The 19,868-nt window shown below is 31.2% G+C and overlaps 1 protein-coding gene across 10 annotated transcripts in view; it reads left to right on the forward strand.

Annotated features, from left to right (window-relative positions):
- The window catches only part of LOC108002966 (zwei Ig domain protein zig-8-like), a 257,216-nt gene that overhangs the window by 97,024 nt on the left and 140,324 nt on the right, over window positions 1–19,868 (forward strand). For 4 of the 10 annotated variants that reach the window (XM_062081662.1, XM_062081052.1, XM_062081163.1 and 1 more), the window contains exon 2: window positions 10,923–11,088. The exons of the other annotated variants lie outside the window; for them this stretch is intronic. The gene's annotated coding sequence lies outside the window, so the exon portion shown is untranslated. The remainder of the gene's footprint in view (window positions 1–10,922; window positions 11,089–19,868) is intronic. 10 annotated transcript variants of the gene reach the window in all.

Genomic DNA, 19,868 nt, shown 5'->3' on the forward strand with positions numbered 1-19,868 from the left:
CCGAATATCATGAAATCCAAGAGAATAATCGAATGTCACACGCAAGGAATATTTCCACCCCTATCTGCGAAACGTTTTGTCCAATAAATAATTCTTTGGGCTGATTGCATTCACGCGAACCCGGTTTGCTAATCAGCTGTTTATTGAATGACGATACTTGATCGATCCTCTCCGGCAGATAACAATGCCTCTTTGAAGGGATTCTGCATACGTGATAGATGCTCTTCCGAAGCTCATGTGCACGCAACGCTTGCACAATGTTTCCAGATACATAGAACACCGATTCATTGATGCTTTCGCATCAAACGGAGGCGTTTTGCCTGCATACGTTCCCGATTGAAGATTAGGTTAGGATTAGCTGGTTTAAGTGCAGATTATACTGAAGTTTATGCTGTGCGAGATACTCGAATCGTCAGGATATAGAGGCTCTAATTCTTTTGAATAGCTTGTTATGAAACGAAATCAAAAAAGATTAAACTTCGTGTGGATAATGAATTGTGGATCTTATTTGTTTCCTTTTCGAAAATATTTTTTAAGATTCTAGATTTTAAAATATTGATATGATGAAATAACGTTTAGAATATTTTGAAATAATTAAAATATCTCATCTACAATTCTAAAATTATTTCTATTATTTAATTATTTAGCAAATTTTTTTAATTAATTATTAAAAGATTCTTTCTAATTCTTGATCAATAACAGTATATCAATATCAATCATTTTTTTTCCTGTCGTTTTTTCTTCTGTCGTTAGTTCTAATTTTCTTCGATCAACTGCAGATATTTCGGTAGATTTCCTTCTCTCTTTTCTTTTACTCTGATTACCGATACCCCATTAAACTTTCGAGAGCGTTTCTCAGAAAGATTTGCGCACCATTGATTTCTCTTATATTAACGTGCGTATAAAGAATGATTGTTTTCTGTTTTTGACTAAGAAGCGATGGATTTCAACGTGAATACTATTTAATATATAATTGTAAGAGAAAATCAATTATATTTTTCTTATTTAAGAATAACGAAAGCTTAAAAATTTCGTACTTATTTTATTAATAATAAATAAATACTTATTCGTATCATTAATTATCATAGATGATTAATTCTTCGAAAAAAGTTTCGTATATTAAATTAAATTAATTAGGGTAAATAGCAAAATAAATACAGCATTGAATAAAATTTTATATTATATTGAATAATATTTTATATAAAATATGAAAATAGAGGATTTTATCTTTGCAAAAATGAGTCAAAAAAATAAAACATTTTTGGCCCGAATTTCTTTTGATATATCATACAAGTTTCAAAAATTTCAGAAGTCATATGAGTTTTTTATACTACTGGAAATTTCTGAAATAACTTTTCCCTTTGCAAAACGGGAAAGTTTTTTCCTAAGAATATCCAATCACAGAACAACGTTATCTCAAAAATCAATTAAGCTGTATTAACCGATATTTGGGACATCGATACCAAATATACGCGTGTCAAGTTTTATAACGAAACAAAATTGAAAACCGAAAATCAATTTCTATTAATAAAACTACATATATATACATCGAACCATACGTTAAAGACGATTTCTCGACGACTCAAGAATATAAAGTTCGATCAGGTTAAACTGAATTTATTTGGACCGCTTTGCCGCTAAACTGGATGAAGCATCGTCCTTTCCCGATATCCTATAAGACGAAACAAGATGATCCTAACGCAAACACCGTTACGGTAAAACATCAAATAAAACGACGTGAATGGCGACGACAGCGTTTAAGTGACGTGATGAGAACGCAAGGAAGTCAGGGGGTGGTTAAGAGTGAAAAATCGAAGAGGAAGGTTAAAATAAAGAGACGTAGAGAGAGTTACTTGATAAGAGAAAATGAGTGACATTCAATTACGGAAGTTACGGAACAATGAGAGCTACGTTTCACGTTACCGATAGATCGACTATTCTATCTCGAGCTTGCCGCGAAAATCGAAGAATTCGAGAAGTTGAGATCAGTTGATTTAGTGGATTAAGTTTCTTAAAAGTGGAAAATGGCGAGGATATTAAAGAAGAACGATCGTATATCATTTTGTGGATACATCAGGAATTATTATGTGAATTGTTATTATTTAATTCTGTTATTTAAATATCTCTGCAGATATTAATGGTAACTTTACATGGTATTTGAGTAAAATTCTTTTTTAGGGATTACAAAATTTTAATCTAATTCCTGATCAAATTTTTAAATAGCGATGGAGTAAATCTTTATTCGATAGAGAACATGTCAATTAAATTCTTCTATGATATCCAAATGATAACTTATTACTTTTCAAACGAAGAAAAGTTCGTAGATAGATTCGAAGTTCGATGGATTTATATTTATTTCGTAACAGAAATCTTCCACGATAAAAATCTTTCCGAGAATCGTATTTCCTTGATTGACAGATCTGACAGTTGGAAGAGAAGCAAATTGAAAAATAATGAGAAAGATATGACGAGTTATGCATACGTAGAATTTCGTATAACTAATAAATATTCCATTCAAATATAAATTTTTTAAAACTTCTCAATTCATTTATGATGATAAAATTTTCAAGCTGAAAATCTTTCACTTGAAAGAATGAAAAATTAAATTACAAGTTAAAAATAAAACATAATATAATAAAATTTGAAAATTTTTTAAAAAAATCTTGTAGATATCTGCGTGCCACTTGTCGCATTTTTGAATTCTCGCGTGGACGTGGATAAATATTGACGGATGTAAAGATTTCCTCTCGTTCAAATGGACGAATAGACCGATAGTCGACGATACGATAATCACGGTAATGGCATTGCCAGTGGCGTTAGCCAAAAGGTCGTCGCAGAAAATTTATTATGCACACGAGAGGATCAAAACTCGTGCGTATACGTCACTCGTTGGCGACACCCGACTCAATTAATACTACGCTAATTGGTCTATCTAATAATTTCATTTTCTCCACTGCTATCATTTTTCTGAGAAGGCATCGTGCAATGCACGATTAGGTTATGGAACAGGATCCGAGACCTCATTTACGCCGGTCTAAAACAATATTTAATATTAAAACAAATTCTCTAAGGATATACTCTAAGGATATGAAAGGAAAAGATTTAAGGGTATTAAATAATTTATATTGTGTATAATATGAGAAGAAAAGAATAAAATAATTTTTTAAGCTTTGCCTTTGAAAAAGTGATTGACAATTCTTTATTCTATAATGTAAAAATAAGTATAGATTAAATTAATAAATATCAATTTTAATGATGCAATTGAACTTATTACAATTTGTTTTTAGTAAATAGATATGTTCTATGAAATAAAAAGTAATTAATTATTTATATAATAATTAATTTATTAAAACTTTTCGAATGGTAAGAGTTTCACATGAAAGCATCTTTCAATTTTATACATTTATTTGATATCTGATAACGCATCATCGACTCCAAATTGCAGCGATTGACGATTTAAAGCATGTTTCTCAAAGCGAAGCATCTAGAACATGAAATCAGCTGATGAAATATATATCCTTCGATATAAGAACTTCAAAGAAGTTACTATATTACATTTTCAGTCAGGTGTAAAAGACGATAAGACACTTATTTTTATTTTCTATAAAAAATTTTCTATAAAAATTTTCGAAAGTGAAAGTTTTTTTCTTCAGAAAATTCTATTATATCATTTTATGGTTGAAAAATTAAATTATTAGATATTAATATCAAAATAATTTTGAATTTAAAAGTTTTAAAAAAATTTTTTATCTTGATGGAGTATAAAGATTTATTTTTTCTAAATTCTCTGATCATAGAATAAAATTTACTAAACTTATTATGTGTTTTGGAAATTTCTGTAATTTTTGTGGAATTGACAAGTTATATAGATTATGTTCATATAGAAATTTTTTTTTTTACTAAATATCATATTTTATTCGAATTTATCTATTTACTTTAATCGATTTAATCGATTTTCATTCGAAAAATAAGATTAAAAATACAAAAACTGGAAAAAATAAAAAAATATAGGAAATAAATTACCTACAAGCTATATTTTAAAGTTTCGAATAAAAATAATTTATATTACAATATATTAATGTTTATCGACATTAAAACAATATAATTAATTATCATAATCCAAACTTTTTTATTCCCTTATTCATATATTTTAATTAAAAACAAATTCTAATTTTCCTAATTTATAACTGCCAATGTGATCCCTATATCAATATCAATACAACTCAACACAAAGTTGCCAATGTTTCCCCGGCATATATACGTACGTAACAATAGTTCCAATAACGATCCCTCGCTCTAATAGAGACAGTCATATTTTCGTGAATTAATACCAGTCCTCGAACCGGATACGGCCTGTTTGTATTGTGGACGAAACAGGCCACAAACGTTGTCGAGATAACCGCACGATGGGAAACAAGTCTAACCCACAAATCATCGTATTATCCGGCTTAGAAGCAAACGAAAAGCTAGGATCCTAGAATGGGAAAGATGGAACGGTGTGCAAGGGAATCTCTGTGGCTTTGGAAAAAGATAAGTCCTAGCTTTTCGCGTAATCTGGGAAACGATAGTTCGTAATATCTGAGACGATATCTGGCCAGGGCCAGATATGTGAAATTAGCTAATTGTATTGGTCCCTAGGATTCCTAACAATAGGATTAATAAATGAATAAAAATATACGATAATCTCATTTTGGACGATAATTTCTTTTGAATTGCACAAAATAGCAAATTTATCTTATTACGTAATGAAAATTTAAGTCAATAGAATTGCAAAAAGTTATTTATCTCTTGAAGTTGTCCGGTTAACAGATGACCAATGTGCTTTATGTTTCGGATATTAAAATAGTAATATTTATCTCAGAGTTATTTGAGAATCACGCCAACTTTGATAATATTATTTCACAAGTATCCGCAATTCTGATGGACCAAACAATATTACCAAATTGTAATTTGTATTATGTCATAGTTGCCATTTCCGTTTCGTTAAATTTGAAACAAAAACGTCTATTTATTATTGAAATACTCTTAATACTTCAAATAACCATTTCTTGCTTCAATTTCAAATAATATTTCAATTTCTCCATTCATCAAAAAAGAAAAAAAATTAAGCAACATCTAATTGCACATAGTCCGAACTCTTTTCTCGAGTGCGTAAATTCTTCCAAAACGCATACTTTCTCGGAAACTTAAACCTCGAAACTTGCTCCAGTTGTCCATAACCACGCAGTGTTACGTACGCTTGGACGTGAGTTTGGCAGGTGGCCAAATCGTTTCGACGTTGCTTTCCACTATCGTGGTGATATTTCAATCCCCGGCATACTTAGTCCATGGAATCGAGGCAACTAGATAGAGGAAGATAGACGAAGATGGAGGCCGGAAGAGCGTGGAAGATAGTCTTGTATCCTCCCCCGTGCATGCGAAAAGTAGTGAGGGAAAAAGATAGAGAGACGATAAAAAGAAACCAGCGGAGTAAGAATTTTGGCAAATGATCGAAAATCACAATTTTAAGGAAACGAAATTTGCCATTGCTTTTTCCAGGATTTCGCTTCTACGTTTATTGAAGCGTATTATTATTTATTGTCGATGAAATATTTTATTTATACGGAATTTAATGAAGACTCGTGAAATAAATATCTCAGAATTGCGTTAAAATAATGTAAGTAAAGATATACAGTTGTTGTTAAATAAATAGTTTAGATAATTATCGATTTAATCTCACAGATAATATTTCTCTTTTGATATCAAAAGCTAGTGAACATGTTGCTTCAATGGATGATAGACTAGAGGAGATTAAACATTGTTTCGAAGGGATTTGTTAGTAATTCTACACATAATGTGTATTATTGTGTTTTCTATTCAGTGGATAGTATAACATTATATTTCCTGTGTCAGATCATTACGTTGTGCACAGCAAGGATATTACAGTAGTAAGAGATATATTAGTTCATCGTTGAGTATCATTTTGATATTTAAATATTGAATAAATTGGAAGCAACGAAACGCAATATAACGGAAAAAATATAAATAAAGAGTTTTTCTCTCAGAAAAATAATAAGAGAAAGAGAAATATGAATACATGTTGTCTCATAGAAGAGATAGTTTCATCAAATATTTGTATTTCAACGTTAAATACAAAAATTATCTTAAAGATAAATTTCTTTTAAGTAAAAACGGAATGTAATAGTTATACTGCAGATTTTCGTGCAAATACATATTTTATTACATTTATAGAGATCGTAAAGATTCGTGGAGTTGTTAAAAAATGCTTGCTAAGTTTTTAAAATCAAATTTGAAGTCCTCTTTTCAACTCTTAAAAGCTCTCGTACATAAGAACCTGTTCACAAAAGGAATACTCATCCTTTTAACTTGACTGGAATTAAATTAAGTGTGTCATATGTAACGTTTGTATCTTCCATGGAAGGAAGATTTCTGGGAAAAAATTTTTTAACATTTTATATCTAATTAAACAGATGTCAAGGACCGAAATAATTTCTTATACAAAATAAAAAAAAGACAAGAAATATAGAGTAAATAAATCTTTTAGATATTTTCCTCTATACAATATTTTTCATACAAGAGCTCTTCATTTTTCAGTAATTTCATTTCGTTTAAATTAAGTTACATGATCGGTTGAAATTTATGCTAAGCATTATTTCCATTAATTGGCGAGATTAATTGGTGCTTTATAATCTTTATTGATAATATTAAATTCTCAACTGATATAGCGCATTTGTGTCACATATGGCAGAATTGATTTGACATTAATAATATAATATATATTTAATAATAATAAATATACAACAATGAATCTATTACAATTAATAAATATTAACAGTGAATAATATTAATAGAGAATTTATTACGATTAATAAATACACAATAGTGAGTTTATTATGGTGAAATACATGCCACATTATTAATGTCAAGTCAATTCAACCTTGCTTCAAACACAAATCTGCTACATCGAGAAATTAATATTACTAATGAAGATTATAAATTACCATTAATATCAAATATTATCTCCACACAAATGAAATCAAATATCAAATACAATATAATATAAATAAATTAATAGCCAAATTAATTTTAAAAGAAGAAATTTTGAACAAATACAGAATTACACTCTTCAAAATAACTACTATTGAAGATTATTCCCAAATTTTTCCCAAATTAAAAGTCACAAATTTAATCAATTTAATTCTAATCTTATTTAATCCCAAACAAAATGACAAAAAAAAGAAAAGAAAAGAAAAAAAAACGAAATAGAAGGGACCCACTTCAATTTTATTCCACCGTTTAAAGAATCGTGGATCCAAGTTAAATTACTACTGTCCAATTCACCAAAATCCCAGGAACATCGAAAATTTTCAACAATAGACGAGACAATTCCAAGCTTACACCCCCCACTCGACTACGAAGCCCGGCAACTGTACTGGAAACCAGCCGAAACCGAGAATAATTTCGTTTCCATAAGTTCATCCCTTCAAAAACGTATCCACGAAGCGGCCGTCAAAGAGCAGGCTTCAGGCTCTGACGCCTCACGATAAATTCTCGTGCAAATTGTGCTCGCAATTTGCGTAGTCTCCTTGCGCGATACATAATTTCAAGTTGCACCCCGTTCGAGCGCAAATGCGTTGCGGTTAGTGCAGGTGGGAGTGGGTGTAATTTGCGTTTTACCTAAATACATCGAAAAGGTGAATTCGACAGCGTCCACCGTTTGGAATATTCTTGGTCGGTCACGCGACTCAGATAGGCCATTAATGGTAAACTGGCCCTCGAGGCAAATTGCAGGCCAAATGATTACAGACCAGAGCCACCCTCGAATTGCTTCTGTGGAGGCTGATCGAAGACGCGCTTCTCCGGCAGAGACGTGCTCCTTCGAGTGACAGATTGCGTGGGAATCGATGATAATTAGCACCTTTCGGAGCATCGATGCGAACATATGGTGGAAATGGGATTCGATAATCTGGCGGTGGAATGGTCGATATGGAATTTGGGGTTAAGGGTTCGTATTGGAGGATCAGAGTTATTTTGGATTGAGGGTGAGGGGAAAGTTGGGATCGTGGAAAGATGAGAGGGTGAAGGTTATGTTGAACTTTGAAGGGAAAGAAATTGGGGGAGTTATGTTTGAGGGAGAAAGATAATACTTGTAGAATTTCAATCGTGAGATTTGTGAATGATTTTTAAATTGTAATGATACGAATAGAAATTAATTAGGTTAGGGATGATTGGTTTAATCAGATTTGTTATTATATATTGAGTAATTATTTTTTTTAATATATATGGAAAATAGAGACTCTTTTTTGATTGTTGAAAAAAAAAAATTTAAGAAACGTAGAAAGGTATTTATAAAATTTTACTTTTATTCGTAACAATAGCTACCCATCAACAAGATTTTACGTTGCCGTGCGGGATTTAAAAAAAATAAATAAAAAAAATAGAAAAATAAAAAGAGGTCGGAATAAAAATTTCCAAATCAACAATTTCGAGTTCAGAACTATTCACTGTCAACGTGATGTGAAAACTAGACGTCAGAAACGACTATGATTCGATCATTTTTGATATATAGGTCGTCGTGGATTTTTGAAAACTCAGAAGAGGAGGGAATATTCAAACCATAGTTTGTCAACAATTCATTTTATATGATATTATTTTTTAGCTTTATTCGCTTTTGATAAAAATTTTATTTTTCGGTATGTAAACGTCATTTACGTTGTAAAATATTTATCTAACGAATTATTTCCGATAAATGAAAACTGAAAAATTGTTTTCCATGATTCCTTCTTTCATCAATATCTGTCTAATTTAAATGTTAAATATAAAACACATCATGATAAAATAATAATAAAAAATTGAACGAGATATTGAACAAGATAATATAATCGAAAATATATACAGAAATATAATTATGCAATTTAAAAAAAAATATACACACAGAGATTATCTTGTAACATTTGATTAAATTATCAATTAGATTATATTGGAATTTGTATTACAATTACATAACACACATAATTACATTCCCATTCTACCTTCTAGCCTCCATAATTATCCTGCTTGAGCGTAATGCAAATCATGTTATGATGCACATAGGTTTATTTGGACTAATATGAAATAGAGATCATAAATTCAATATTCTGTATCCATTATTGTTATCATTATTGGAATGATTGATGAGTACTGAATTCTTGAAAATAGAATCGGATCCTCAAATCATCGAATTGAAATTATTTTAAAAAAATTATTTCACATATATATATATATAACATCACATTTCAATATACGAAAATGGATATGGTAAATTAAATCTTCGATTTTTCAATATCGTAAAAGACGATCGTAACGCAATTTTATAGTAAATAGGAACGAAATGGGATCAAAAGGTAGAAAGAAACACGGATCCAAGAATTTCGCATCAACCGCGAAACGGTAACTGCACTTGGACCTTGGCCAATGTTGTGTCAGAGGCAAGGGATGAAAATTGCAAAATTCGCGTTATTTTTCCCTGTAGATGTTCAATAATCAAAAAAATCTTATCTGAATAATTCCAAACAGCGTTTTAACTTCCATTTTTCATTTCGCAGTTATTCATTTTTCTCTTTTTTCGGATACGCATAGCACAGAATTGCGATAAAATTTTAATCTACAACTTATTATATTTATTATAGTAATTATTCATGAACGAAAAAAACTAAAATTGTTAATCAATTTTACGCAATTTAATTCTCACGTCAAGTAATAAATAGTGAAGCTTCATTTATAATTAATATTCCAATTTTTAAAATATACACATGCCTTCAAATGAATACATTTTTCTTTTATTCATAAGAAATATTTTTCATGATTCAATAAATCAAATGAAATCGAAAAAAAGATCTTACCTAGGATATTATTGCGCTTTAATTAAAAAAATTAAATAATAAATATATTTGTTTTCGTTAAATCACAGATTCTAAATTTTACTGTATCATATTTTATAAATAAACATGTTTCTATCATATTCAAATAAGTAATTTAAAAAGAAATTTTTATTTTGCTTTTAAAGAAATTCGTTTTTTTAAAAGATTAAATTGAACGATATCCCAAGCAATCAACGAGCAGATTTGATATAGATTCACGCGTTTAACGATTCGAAATTCTGTTTGTCATAAGCAACGATGACTGACCAAGTTACTTGTGAAATCATTCGACATAAATTATGAAAGTTATCCCGAGAAGTCGCGTTTACACAAACATTTCACGAGAAGTCAGTGCGTCACGTATCCTTGGCTGAAAGTGATTCCTTTCCACCATTGTTCAAAGCTAGGCGGAAAGGAATTATACAGCTTGATTCCAGGTGTGCGAGTTCTTGCTCTTGTTATCAACAGAAATTAGTTATACGTGTAATTATTTGATAGCGTTTGCCAAACAATGCACGGTTCCGCTCGTAAATTTGCCTCAAGTTGTGGGCTCGACTTGTTTGTTTGATGTGTTTAATTGTTATAAATTTGTACGTGTAAATTGTTCTTTGTTTGTGATAAAATAACGGTATAGTGTTTCGTTGCAAATACTTTTAACAATGAAAAGAATGTATAAATTCCTAAATTTAATTAGGAATAATTTTAAAAATTTCGGAATTCGATATCTTTCAGAGCGAAATAATGATTCGTATCTTATTTCAATTTGATCAAAAAATGATCTATGTTCAATTTCTAGATATATATATATGTTCTAATTGAAAAATTCTATTTAATTTGATATTTAAAAGACACATGGATGATTAAAATATTTCATATCTGTATGATAAAATATTAAAAAAGAAAAAAATAGTTTCACATTGATAAATGAACGACGAAGACAAAAAATAATACTTTTCCATCGTTATACAAATATCACTGTTTCCTAAAAATAATCCAATAGCTGTACATTGTTTTCACACTTAGGTCACCGCACGAGGAAAAGACAAAGGAGAAAGAATTCCGATATGGACGATCTGAAATCCCTCAACAATTCGAGCCAACCCCTGTGAAGGGCAGGAAATAAATGGATACGGGTGAAGGGAAGATGAAGCGTGAAGAAGCAAGCAAGAAAGAAAGCCAATAGAATCAGGTTCGTCAAACTCAGAATCCCGTTCGAAACTTCGTTCCTTCCGTTCACGATGACACTTCCGTAAAGGCGTTTCCTTCCCCTTGCCACAAGCAACTCTCCTTGCTGTTTCAATAGATCCTTTCTTCGAAATGGACTCCTCTATCTTTCTCACTTATCCACCATTTTATCTCTTAAGCTTTATTCGATCGTTGGATGAAGGGAGAAAAGAAAGCGCGAAGAGGGAGAGAAATGCAAAAAAAGAAAAAAAGAAAACGCTATCACTTTTCGTGGAAAAATGAAAAAGTTGAAGGAAATAGATGCGGTCCAATTTGTGCCCGTCAATTTCTATTGGTTGAATATTCTTCCAAGAATCTTTCTTTACATTTCGATTGTTGCCTTCTCCATGTCCAAACCTCTTTCGCTTGTTCTCGAAACATCCTTCTATCGGATTTGGATTTATAATTTTGAAAATTAGATAGCCTTGATGAAGAATTCACGAATATATCGATACTATGAAGACACAGATACCAGAAGAAATAGTAGTTTGAAGAGAGGTTAGATTATTTTTAGCTTCGAAATCGTGGATACGTTCTTCCCTGCCGGATGTTACATTATCGACGGCGGATTTGAATTTGAGATGCGCGATTTAAAGACACGCGACCGTGTTGCGTATACTCTGACCTAGTTTCCAATGATGATAGCTTGAAAAGAGCAAATGTGTATTAATTTGACTGTACTACGCTCTTTTGATGAGTCAGAGATAAAATCAGAAATGAAATATAAATGGGGAGGAGTGTGTGTGTTTTCGGGAATATACTCGTTTAATATCAGGATAGAATTTTGTTTGGACAGAAATCCAAATTTTTAGTTAAATGGATCGTTAATTTCGTCGAAAGAAACGTACACGTGTACATTTCAAAAATTGTACGTAATTATAAAGGGAAATAATGAATTCAGAACTTCTTTATCTTTTGACGAATAACTTTTTTGAAACTGTATTCCTCTGGATCGATAACATACTGATATACATGATTTATACACGTATGATTTAACCAATTTTAATTGTTTTCCGATCTGAATTTTCTAATTGTTTAAAATATTAAGAGGAATGTTAAGGGGATATTATCGCGATGATTTTTAAGAAAAGGAACAAGGAAATAGAGTTGTAATGTACCGATGAAAGTGTTGTACAATTAAATAAAGAGTTCGAGCCATATCGCCATTGTTCGAGAAGCACAATGGGATGTTTATTCAACAACTTACAATGCAAGAACATTCTGGCCTATGGAAAGTTCTACGAGAGAAACATTTTCATTAAAGATAAGAAAACAAAGGTAAAAGGAGCGATACATTACGTTTTCACGTTGTCCAAAATAACACAGTTATTTCGCGCGCGAAACGTATGAACCCGTGTTATTCCGTGATAAATAATGCTTACAATAGGAGCGTAGTATTCATGTCTGATTACGAGTGACACTATTCGTCCAAACAATTTCATGCTCGTTTAAAATATTACAAATATTTAACCGTGGTGCATTATGCGGAATGGAATTGCTTTACGAGGTGACAAATTAAATTTTCGAACAATTTTAGTTATCTTGTATAAATTAATGATGGAATTATAAAAAACAATAATAATAATAATTCAGTTTAATTTAAAATTTTATTTTTGAAAAGTGATATTCGAGCAGAGGATATATGTAATATCAATCTTAAAAATTTTAGAAATATTTGGAGATTATTTTTAGAGATATTTTTAGAGATTGTGGTTTAATTATAACGCACAGTGCATTTGCTCGAATCTGAAAATTCTAATCAATAATTTCCTGGATAATGAATCAATTATATATAACGAATATCGTAATATTTATCAACAAGAGTATGAGTTTAATATTCGTGATGTGCCAATATTTCTTAATATTATTATAATTAATATTAATATTAACTAATAATTACTTTATTATTATTAATATTGGTATATTCGGATGTAATCTCAAAAATTAATAATTGATAGATGACGTTAATCAGATTATATAAGTTACATTAATTATTAATATTATAGAGATAATTTTGTTGTAAATCTGCGTGAATTGGAGATTGGAAAAAACAATAATTACTGAATTTATAACGAAACAATTTATTATCTCGTTGATCGCTTTTCATTTTTCTTATCAAAGATTCTCTAAATATCCATTTATAACATAAAATATTTTCAAGATTTTTAATATTATTTATAATTAATTAAAATGACAAGACGGAAACCAAATAAAAAAAATTGCAATTAACGGAATTGAACGAGAAACTTATATTTCTGACGAAATTAAAAGAGCAACGGATTCTTCAGAATTCATCGTCAGAAACTATTCCAGAAATAGATTGAAGATTCTACGACGACACGCAAAGCTCTCATCCAAACGCAGCCAATATCCCGGTTGAACGAAGTTCATTAAAGCTCCTTAAAGCATCATCAAGGCGGTGTTCATCCATTGGAATCGATTAAGAGACTTCGTGTCTTAAATTTTTCTACGAGCACTTTTTTATATGAAAGTAAAGTTGCTAAAAAAATAAGAGGAAATACCTGACCTGGAAGGTTACTCGATTTTTTTCGTGTATAGGAGATGTCGTATTTCTCCCGGTTCGTGTAAAATAAAAAAAAGAAAAAAAAGAAAAAGAAAAAAAAAGAAAGAAACCAGAGCCAGTTGTCGTGTAGTCATTGTTGTCCCGGTTTCGTTCTCTATTACGAGAGTGCAGCGAAATTCTGACGTGTATTCGTGGCCAGAACTTCGAGAAAGCGAAGTTGGTCTCGCGCTTTTCGTTTTGAAAAAAGTTTCGAGAAAACCTTTCGAGGAAATATGTGCTACAGCCATACTCGTACTTTTAATGAGGTATTTACGAAAGAGGGCTTTGGAAACATATGAGTATGTTTCGAATTTTTATTCAGTTAGGATTCGCTAATCATTCCTAAAAACTTCTTTTCTCAAGCTGTAAGGACTCCTTATAGAAAAATGATAGGGATAGATTTGAACAATTACTATATTCTCGTACAAAATAATTATTGTTTGTTATTTTTATCTATTATAAAGCTTTTTAGTCTACATTGTATACTTCTTTCGACAATAACACTTAACTTACATTAATAATAAAACTTTATATTTACCTTTTTAATCTTTTGAAAATATTAAATAATCATCTTTCTACGATTTGAACGCATCACATTTGAGAATTCGGTCATAACCTAGAAAGAATCCAGCGCTCCAAGCGGAAGCGTCTGGAAGCTCGTGCACATTGTAGCCACGATGGCGGCCAGTTCAATTACAAAAAGCGTTTACGTCGTCGCGTGGTTAAGCTAACGTTGATCACGGTGACGAGCGTTGATTTAGATTTCGGGCCACGATATTGCACCAAGTTGCGGAACAACTGGCACCGCACCGGCAGGAAGCAACGTTCGGACTAGGTTCACCACACGCCACGCTATCCGTGCTACATTCTGACGTAACGTATTGCTCTCGAGATACAATCAGTGGCGGCATTTGACACACTCCCGTGTTCCAAACGCGCAGATTGCCGTGCGAATCGAAAGCGATCGAGGCTCATCGTGACTCGGCTAAGATATTTCGATTTGGTTCTTCGATAGGAGAGAGTCTTGCTATGGATCGTTTGTTTCCAGATTGCATTCTCTCTGAATTTGTTTCAATCTGATTCATCGATTCATCGAATTGGAGGTAATACTTTGTTGGCATTTGCTGATCTATATATACACTCTGATAAATCCTCTATTTGTGAGCATTAGTTTGTTTAGAGAATATTTTATTGTTATTTGGTACATCTATAAATAAACTATGGTCACAAATGATGGTTGCAAATGATAAGTTTGAAAAATGTAAAGAGTGATGCATGTATGCTATTTGATTAGAATTCTTTGAGTTCTTCAAACTTATAATTTTGATATAGCTAATTAATAATTTATTTTCATGATGCACGTATTTATATGTGTTCTTGAAGCTTCGCATTTTTCTTTCCATTGCACTATAAATATTAATTCTAAAATGTTGAAAGATGATTATAAAAAAATGTTTTAACGAATCCAAATTAAATTATTACTAGTTCCTTATAGATATATATCTTTAATATCACCATTTATTAAAAGTGTCTTGGACATGGAGTGCAAAAAGTTGGAATTAAAAAAAAAAAGAAAGAATGAAAATCTATACGATATTAAGATAGAATTTCCTAAAGCGGATTCGAGAAAGAGAAGAGCTGTAGAAAAGTATTAAGGCTCGAATGTTAATCACCGGTGTCGCTTCCTTCGTCACTTATTCAAGGCCTTAATATCGCGCCGTTGAACGTTTCGCGTGATTTACGCCGGCAGTTTCAAGCGGTGAGAATCTTACTCCGATTACAGTTCTCATTCCGTTCGGATTACATTTCTGAATATTTCATACAATTTACGTGGTGGCGGGAAATTGTGGTTGAAGAATCGTAGTAATAACTGTGTGAACAGTTGTTTCAACTTGCCGTTTAATATTTAATTCGTCTTGTCACATTTTGGGGAAGAGGGGGGATGGAATATTTCCACTTACGCGTGCACGTTCCACACGTACATATGAATATTATCTCATCTTCTGAATGGAACAGTTTTTTAAAATCATGCGTGACAGACTGCAAATTCTACTCTATTAATGAAATTATTCTAATTTTTTATTATTTATCTTTTTTCCTCTTAGATCTTTTTCATATTTGATGAAGCTGTTCCTGAATAAATAATGAAATCTCGAACAAAAATTATTAATCTCGAAGCAATTTTAATGAGATGAAACGAATCATTAAATAAGAAGGAAAAAAAAATAATAGTTTCATTAAATAGATAAAAATAGTGTAGACTAATCAAATAAGTGGAATAGGTCAATCTTGATGAGGCAAATAAAACAAGCCAATTGTTTCTTGAGTAGTATCGATTACAGATTACAATCGTGAGCAGAGAAGTGGAATATGTCAGTCTCTGTCAGGCAAGTGGTATAGGCAAGCTTCGATCAAAGACGTAGTGATTTCATGCATTGAACAATTTTTGAAAGACGGTAAGAATATTTTTGATTAAATTTTTTACGAATAATAAAATTTCTATTTACAGAAACCATCGAAACATGATTGATTTTCTGATATAATTTTAAAAGAATATAAAATAAGTAAATTTAAAATTTTATGCATTTTATGATATAATCCAAATTCATATATTTAATATAACTTTTCATAATGCGTTAAATATTATTTTTTAACACGCAAGCGATTATCATAAAAGCAATTTTTTCTCTGCTCAATGAGTTGAATTATTTATAGATCGTTAATATATAATAAATCTCAATCACGATTAGCAATGTGTAGACGATAGCTTTGACGATTATTAAAATTAACGAGTAAATTGAATTACAGATTGAACGAAAATTTATCGATAATAATTTCGAACAATTAATTGAATCTTGAAAAATAATGAATAAATAGTGAGCTTCGAAAAATATCGTTTTGCAAATCGATTGTTTCAAATTAATATAATTAATAATTCGAATAAGATTAATTAGATTAATTAGATTAATTGATATTGATTCTGGGAGAAAAATTACTGAAAATGTATTTTACAAGAATCGTAAATTATAATTATCAATAGGAATGAAATAATTTGACACATCTAGAAATACATGCCTAGTTGACACTTATTAACTATACATAGCATAAAGTTGAACTGCACGATATGCTAATCAGAAATCTATTTTAATATTTCATAAAATTGATAAGTAGCTAATGAATAATGACAATCCACCACCAATAATCCATGGAATAAGTGATAGCTGATAGATGTTGAATGTTTCAGAGATAGTAATAAATTCATTGCTCTCCATATAGATTTCTCTATCTATTTAATAATAATTCGTACAATCAAGAACCATTTACCACTTATAAAATAACGTTATATCACATACAGGATTATCTACTTAATTTGAGCATTTTAAATCTCTCATCTATTATTTTTTAATATACCAAGAAATAATATGAATATTAATAAAACTACAATTTAATTATCACTCAGATTAAATTTCCATTGACATCATTTTTAAATGCCACCCCAATTCTTAGCTACAGAATTTTATCCCTTCTTTATTCCCTAATATTATCTCTTCTTATTATTTCCTTAAAAAAGAATTTCACTTCCGTGCAATTGTTTCCTTTTAATCGAGCATTATATTTACGAACGATACGAATATATTTAAAACCTCTAGCTTCTCCACTAATTCCAAATATCCAAATAATTTTTAATCCCATTCTCGCTCGATATCGATATCGATTGGATCAGAAAAATTTCCAAAAAAAAAAAAATCCCATGGAATCTCTGCTAATTCCAAATATCCAAATTTTTTCATTCCATTCTCGGTTAATATCGATCGGGTTGGAAAAATTTCGAAAAAAAGATCCTGTGAAATCCTCATCACGTGGGAAGAGGTGAGGCAACCGCGCGAAACGCCGCGAAATTCGTGCAACGATTAAGCTGAAAGCACGCGCATTCCCAGATAAATTTTCCGGCATTAAAGGGTAAATTAAGTTAAACGCTGCAGAATTAATTGCTCGCGCGAGGTCTTCTCGTCACCCTTTTCTCCTAAAATATTTCTGCGTCGTTTTAAGCGACCGATAATTCGACCGACACGTGTATGCACTTTGGCGGAAAACTACTAGTGGGCCGCATGCGATGCCGCCATCGCGAAAAAAAAAGAACGTCGATTGCGATAGCACGACCCCCTTTTTTTTTTCGTTGGCCTTTAAGCGAAGGCCAGATCTGGGTTACTCGCGCCTCGGCCTCCGTGTCGCGGCTCATGAACATTATAGAATTCAATGGAAACTATTTTAGGAGCTTTCGTTTTTTCCTCTCTCTCATGCTAAGTGAAAAATGGCTGCACCCTGTGTGACGCGTTTTTATTAATCTCGGTATTATTCATTTTCTATTTGATTTTCATTGGTTTTGTGACGTGTTTTTCGTGAATTTATATCGTTCGGCATTATAATTAAGAATATTATTATACCATGATTCCTTAGAGAAATTTTTATTTTCGATCCTCTCCTGCTGAATATTTTATTATATTATTGTACATTTTAAATAGTTTGGAATTGTTTCAATGTAAAGGGCTGTTTAATGAGTGTATAAAAATCATTTTGGTATTATAATAATTTTCGACGAATTGATAATTTAGAATTCGAATAACGATTTGTAAGTAACTTATTTATTTTTAGGGTGGTTTTAACAAGGATTGTGATATTAATAAGTACGCGCAAAAGTCAGAAATATCGTCAAATACAATAAAATGAATTCCGTTTGAATTATGACCAGTACTTTTTGCACACACGAAAAGACGAAATTATCTTTTTACGCGAATTTACTTTGCACTATCTTCCATCGAACATTTTCTTTCAGTTAAAAAATTAGGAAAAAAAAAAAGGGAACCATTCCATTTATTTCCACCTTTTCCATCCTCGATCTTTACTTTCCATAACGTTCATCTCCAATCAATATATCCCATTCTTCATTTTCAATCCATCTGAAACAGGTTAAACCTTTATTTTCTTTTCAAAAGGTCGCATAAACCATCATCGTATTCTATCGTTTCTCGTCATTCGTATAATATTATAAAAACATTTCTTTTACTCGCAAAAAAAAATAATAATAAATTCTATTTAAAAAGTGGAAAATATTTATATATAATTTTATATATAATAATTCGATAATGATCTCATATTTTACTTATTCAAAAGCGAGGAAAAATAATACCATGTGAAATTTCCAAGTCGGAGCACGAAGATCTAATTTCGCGACATTTTCACGAGTTGAACAAAGTCGAAGCACGTACCACGCTGTTCCGCGCGAATTTAAAAAAATATTCTCGTTTATAACATCCCCAACAAAAATTCATAGCTGCGCGAAACACATTAATTCGAAGGTTACGTAATGGCGGAATCTACTGAAGCGCCAACTAGCGGCGAAGCCGAGAATTATACAGGATTCAAAGGCAGCCGGAATTCTAGTCACGAGATTATTAATTAGACAGCTCGAGGTGGCGAATTTTCCTATTCTAATGACCTAATTCTTCCCTCGTGGAAGCTCTGGGAACGTATTCTAATTTTTCAGGTGAGAATGGCGTTAAACGTGTTACCACGCGCCCAAGGGTCTCAAGGGAAATGATTAATCCTTGCAATCTTCTGTCAGCAGAGCCGGAAACGGACACAAAGAATCCGTTCACCCAACAGATCTTTCGAGCACTTACTCATTCCTTTTGGCTCTTTGATCCATCCATCCGAAAATCACTTCCTCCAGCGTAACCCTTCCATCCAAAGTGCTTCTACATTACTTTCTCCTTTTCTTATTCCATCTAGTTTGATTCCTCGCGAGTACATAGTTTTGACTATGTTCTTCTTTTTCTTCCTCCTCTTTTTTTTCTATTTCTTTGAAATCATAGTCAAGATAATTTAATAATAGATAAGAGACCTTCGTATCTTCGATTTTTTATGCGATACCTCGTTCCAGGGGAAATTATTTTAATCTCTTCCAGTCTTATTTATCGTAATCATCGTCAGAAATTTAAATTAGGGAATACGAGAATATCTTGGATGTATAATAATTTTTATTTGATTCCAATCATAAAGGAAATCATAATATATTCACAAATGTGGATTGAAATTAAAAAACTTTTTATTCAAATAAATGTATCGAGAAATAAGAATAATCTGACGTCAATATCGAAACGAAACACAGTCGCAAACAAGTC

This window comes from Apis cerana, linkage group LG1 (assembly GCF_029169275.1).
Source record: "Apis cerana isolate GH-2021 linkage group LG1, AcerK_1.0, whole genome shotgun sequence".
Taxonomy (NCBI): Eukaryota; Metazoa; Arthropoda; class Insecta; order Hymenoptera; family Apidae; genus Apis; species Apis cerana.